Here is a 5490-nt window from a genome sequence, read left to right as displayed (position 1 = left end):
ATTACAGAAAGATTTGGAGAACCTGGAATGATGTCCTGTCCCTCTCAGTCCCGAGAGCGAACAACGAACCAAACAAAAGCACAAACAAAGACTTCCCGACACAAGATTTGAAAGTATCTTGTCCCCCTATTGGTCCTCTGGTCAGGTGTCAGCCAGGTTTACTGAGCTGCTTAACTCTTTATAGGTAAAAGAGACATTAACCCTTAACCATCTGTTTATGACAGCCAGTGCAAGGAAGTTTGGGCCTAGGCCAAAACTTCCACCTTGCACCTCCCCCAGCCCTGCGGCAGCTCCCTGACCCCTGCCTGAGGCACCCCCCTGCGCGCAGCTCCCCTGCCCTAGGTGCCCCCCCGCGGCAGGCTCGCCCCCCCCCCCCCCAGGAAGCCATGCAGTACCTCCCCACCCCAGCTCACTTCTGCTCTGCGTCCTCTCCGAGCACACCACCCCCGCTCTAATTCTCCTCTCAGGCTTGTGCCGCCAAACAGCTGATTGGCACTGCAAGCCTGGGAGGCAGGAGAAGTGGAGCAGCGACCACACGCTCAGGGAGAAACCACTGTAAAAAAATAATTGGGGGCACCGCTTTTTGGAGCCCCCAAATCTTGGAGCCCTAGGCAACTGCCTTGTTCTCCTAAATGGTAGCACCGGCCCAGAGTATTGCTTACATTCTTTGTTTCCAGATGTATACATTTAGCGGTATTAAAACTCATATTGTTTGCTTGCACCCAGCTTACTGACTTGCTAGATGTGATTTAAAAAAAAAATCAATACAAAATATTTGTAAAGGTTATCTATTCGAGCTGAGTGAACAATTCACAAACATAGTCAATGAATAACTTATGTGATGAATTTTGCTGTACTTCTCTGAATTCAAGATTAGACAAATAATGTTTTGTTGTTCACCCACTTCAGAGGCATTCGGTCAGACAGTCGGACTCTGAGCTATCGTTTTGTGGCCAGATGCAGGTCATCCACCAAACTGCTATTCTTTCTTATTATATTATACTATTTCTATTTTGGTGAAGTAGTAATCAGGAAGATCCTATTTCTCTGTTCATTATTCACATAGCATCAAGTAATAGGAGAAAAATCAAAATTAGAAAGGATAATTCAACAGTAGACAAATGCTTCTTTAATTAGGCTTTAAATTAGGTCTTGTATTCAAGTAACTTCCCAACTCAGAAGCCTGTTTTGACAGTTTCTGCCTGTGTACGCAGGAATATATTGAGAGGATTATGAAGCAATATGCTAATGGGCAGGGCGAAGCAGATAAAAAAAAGTGTAATCATTGCTAATATTTACAAGAAAAAACACATGCTTTAATAAAGGATCCTCATGCATAATAACAGAAAGAATCAGCATGTTTTAAGATAATCTCATTTGAATGTCTTATCAGAAGGTGAAATATATTTAAATAAATTCTCTATAGGTTAAATCCTCCAGGAAGACGAATGGGCCAAATTTAAAGCAACAGAACCATACATGAGTGAGCCAGGAAGAGGAAGGGATATACAGAGATCCCGTGCAGGCCCTTGTGCCACGGAACTACATTCTTCAGCATTTCTCCCCACGGGAGCACAGAATGGGAGGCTGTGGGAGCGCTGGATGGGCACAGGAAGTAAATCAATGTTGCAGAAGGGAAAGCTGCAGCACATATAGGAAGAGAACAGCAGGCCAATGGGCTATAGCAACAGCAGTCCAGCTACTCAGGTTCTTCACCACCAGCTTCTGACTTTTGGGGTGGAGGGAGAATGGAGGATTCTATGCAGGCCCGGCTTCAGGGTTTTTGCCACCCCAAGCAGCAATACATAAATAAATAAAAAGCCGTGATCGCGATCTGCGGCACTTCAGTGGTGGCTCTACTGCCGTCGCTTCATTCTTTGGTGGCAATTCGGCAGCAGATCCTTCGCTCCGCGAGGGACTGAGGGACCCGCCGCCGAATTGCCACTGAAGAGCCAGATGTGCTGCCCCTCTCCGTTGGGTGCCCCAAGCACCTGCTTGCTGCGCTGGCGCCTGCCCTGATTCTATCCTCCAAACCCTCACTCTGAACTATCTCCTATGTACGCCTGGCTGGCACAAGGGGATTAGGATTTCACTCTACCTCAGCAGTAAGTTTCAGTTGGATGAGAATGGCATTAAGAAAACAAGACTATGCCAGAAAAAGCCATGAACTCATTATAATAAACTAACAATTCTGAACTGAAACAGGCACAATAAATCCTCTGCGTTAGTTCATAAATAGCAAAATAAAAAAAAAATCTGAAATACTTGAAGCTCAGCTGTTTTGTGGCATCTGCCTACAGTATTTCAATACATTTTTACTAAGCACCACAAACTCCACAGTTAAGACTATAATGCTTTTTCAGTTTAAAACTAATATTTCCAAAATTCCCTCTTTAGCTTAATAAAAAATTGTGACTGGTTAGTGAAAGCAGGAATCCTGTATTTAAGAGATAAATCAGGGGCTATCATTGTACTTTCAAGCCTAAAATATTAAACTTGGAAATTAAGTATTTTTGCTATTAAAAGAACAGGAGTACTTGTGACACCTTAGAGACTAACAAATTTCTTTGAGCATAAGCTTTCGTGGGGTACAGCCCTCTTCATTGGATGCATAGAATGGAACATATAGTGAGGAGATATATATACATACAGAGAACATGAAAAGGTGGGAGTTGCCCAACCAACTTTAAGAGGCTAATTAATTAAGATGAGCTATTGTCAGCAGGAGAAAAAACACTTTTGTAGTGATAATCAAGATAGCCCATTTAAGACAGTTTGACAAGAAAGTGTGAGGATACTTATCATGGGGAAATAGATTCAATGTATGTAATGGCTCAGCCATTCCCAGTCTCTATTTAAGCCTAAATTGATTGTATCTAGTTTGCATATTAATTCAAGTTGAGCAGTTTCTTGTTGGAGTCTGTTTTTGAAGCTTTTCTGTTGCAAGATAGCCACCTTTAAATCTGTTACTGAATGGCCAGAGAAGTTGAAGTGTTCTCCTACTGGTTTTTGAATGTTAGGATTCCTGATGTCAGATTTGTGTCCATTTATTCTTTTGCATAGAGACTGTCCAGTCTGGCCAATGTACATAGCAGAGGGGCATTGTTGGCAAATGATGGCATATATCAGCGAATCATAGAATCATAAGACTGGAAGGGACCTCAAGAGGTCATCTCTAGTCCAGTCCCCTGCACTCATAGCAGGACTAAGTATAATCTAGACTCTCTCTGACAGGTGTTTGTCTAACCTACTCTTAAAAATCTTCAGTTATGGAGATTCCACAGCCTCCCTAGGCAATTTATTCCAGTGCTTCACCACCCTGACAGTTAGGAAGTTTCTCCTAATGTCCAGCCTAAACTGTCCTTGCTGCAATTTAAGCCCATTGCTTCTTGTCCTATCCTTAGAGATTAAGAAGAACAATTTTTCTCCCCACTCCTTGTAACAACTTTTTATGTACTTGAAAACTGTTATGTTCCCCCTCCGTCTTCATAGGTCATAGATCATGTTTTCTAGACCTTTAATAATTTTTGTTGATTTTCTCCGGACTTTCACCAATTTGTCCATATCTTTCCTGAAATGTGGCACCTAGAACTGGACACAATTTTCCAGTAGAGGCCTAATCAGCATGGAGTAGAATAGAAGAATTACTTCTCTTGTCTTGCTTACAACACTTCCTCTAATATAGTGTGTGTGTACAGAGTGCTCTCCCATCAACTTATCGTGTCTTCACCAGACTGGTAGATCAATTCCTGTGCATTGATCGCAGCAATGCCAATTTAGCCCATAGTGAGGACAAGCCCAAAGGAGACAGAAATACATCAGAGCATCTGTCCCTTTTCTAAACATTCTTACCATCCAGCCTTGACCAGTGGCAGCCACAGCAGGAGCATCAGCATGGATTAGGCACTAGTGGCCACTAGCATTCTAATCACTGGGTCAGACACACAGGGGTTTAAATAACTATGATTGCTGGTGCTTTGTCTAGACTAGGGCTCCCATTGGTGGAGTAACAACAGTGGAAAATTTTAGGCTAGCATAGAAAGAGGGTGTTAGGGATGAGTATCGTCTGCTAAATCACAAACACAGCATCCTAGCTTTGACTTGAGGTCCCACCAGTACTTGGACTGTGACACAAAAGAAAAAAATAAGCCAAAAAGTTCTGATCTCACTACATTTTTGTCTATAAAGTTTTCATGAATCCTCTCACATGCATGTTAACTCCACCTCCTTTGTTTGTATCTTTACCTTTATGGGGTAGAGATTTGAAGAAAACATATCCAGGCCAGGCTGTTATTGCAAGGCAGCACATGATCACAAACCAAAAGGGCCTAGTTTCAACCACCTTTTTGTCCACACATTTTAGTATATGTTCTTTTACTCACCCAGACTCTCTTACTGCTCCCCAGTAAAAGCAATATACTGAATTCTTTCCCTGTCACCCTAAAATAAATTATATTAGTGCATGTGAAAAATGTCAGACATTAAAGTGCTATTTACTTACAGACACAATCTGGGCAAAAGCAGTTCAACCTTCTTCACACTGATTTGCCAACATGTCTCAAACCCTAATATGCAGGGATTGCCTATAGGGATGAGAAACATGTCACAGCAGGAACTCTGTTACTACTTGGTTGTGCAGGGCCAAGTACAATGTGGCTCTGATACTGGGGGAGAAAAATGAAGATGTAGATGGCAGAAGGGTGCAAATCAAAGGTGGGAATTCAAATTTCAGATTATCTTAGATTCTGCATTGTTACCATGCCTACCAGGTGAATCAGAGACAACATAATAAGCCACATGGAGATATTGATGTGCCTACCTTTTTTTAGTTGTACAGATTTAGACACTGGTAGTAGACCAGTTGCTACTCTATAGAAGGCCACAGCGTGGGAAAAAGTTCAGGCTGAAGAAACCCAACACAGAAAAAAAAACAGCACAGCAAAGCAAAGATTAATCAATTTTATTGCTACAACAACTAAGCTTGAGGATGCTGAGAAAAACAACTGTGCAAAGCAGAAGAGAATCATTATTAAAGCTGCAAAACAGATGTGAGTACCAGTTTTAAAATGTGGGCATCCTTGTCTCTCTTTTTGACAGGAAATCTAAGTGCAAATACATTTGTTATACCTAAGTATCAATTAGAACGTCCAAATATAGGGTTTGAAAATTGGGCTGGCATTGGAAGACAAGATGGATCCAAAGATGGCTCTATTTATATGCCTATAGCACAGTGGTTCCCAGACTGGGGTTCGTAAAATGTTACAGGGGGTTCTCAGGAAAAAAATTCCCTAATGGCATACAGAGCTGTCCCTAGGGACCCTGGTCAGCACAGGGCCAGAAGCCCCGCACCCTTGAACTTCCAAGAGCTAAGCAGATCAAAGCAAGCATATCTATCACACTGAGGAGATTTAAACTTCAAGACTCCTTATCAGAAATGGAAAGGGAGGTGGATATCTTTTGCTATTTTTAAAATGAAATAGGCAGCTAGTG

General features: G+C 42.1%; 1 long non-coding RNA gene across 1 annotated transcript in view; it reads right to left on the bottom strand.

The window, feature by feature from the left end:
• Positions 1–5252, bottom strand: part of LOC142046328 (uncharacterized) — an 8174-nt gene extending 2922 nt beyond the window's left edge. The window contains exon 1 of the long non-coding RNA XR_012655231.1: positions 4383–5252. This is a non-coding gene — a long non-coding RNA (uncharacterized LOC142046328). The remainder of the gene's footprint in view (positions 1–4382) is intronic.
• Positions 5253–5490: the final 238 nt, after the last annotated feature.

The sequence above is a fragment of the Chelonoidis abingdonii genome, chromosome 2, assembly GCF_003597395.2.
Source record: "Chelonoidis abingdonii isolate Lonesome George chromosome 2, CheloAbing_2.0, whole genome shotgun sequence".
Taxonomy (NCBI): domain Eukaryota; kingdom Metazoa; phylum Chordata; order Testudines; family Testudinidae; genus Chelonoidis; species Chelonoidis abingdonii.
This window is presented reverse-complemented; position numbering and strand designations above follow the sequence as displayed.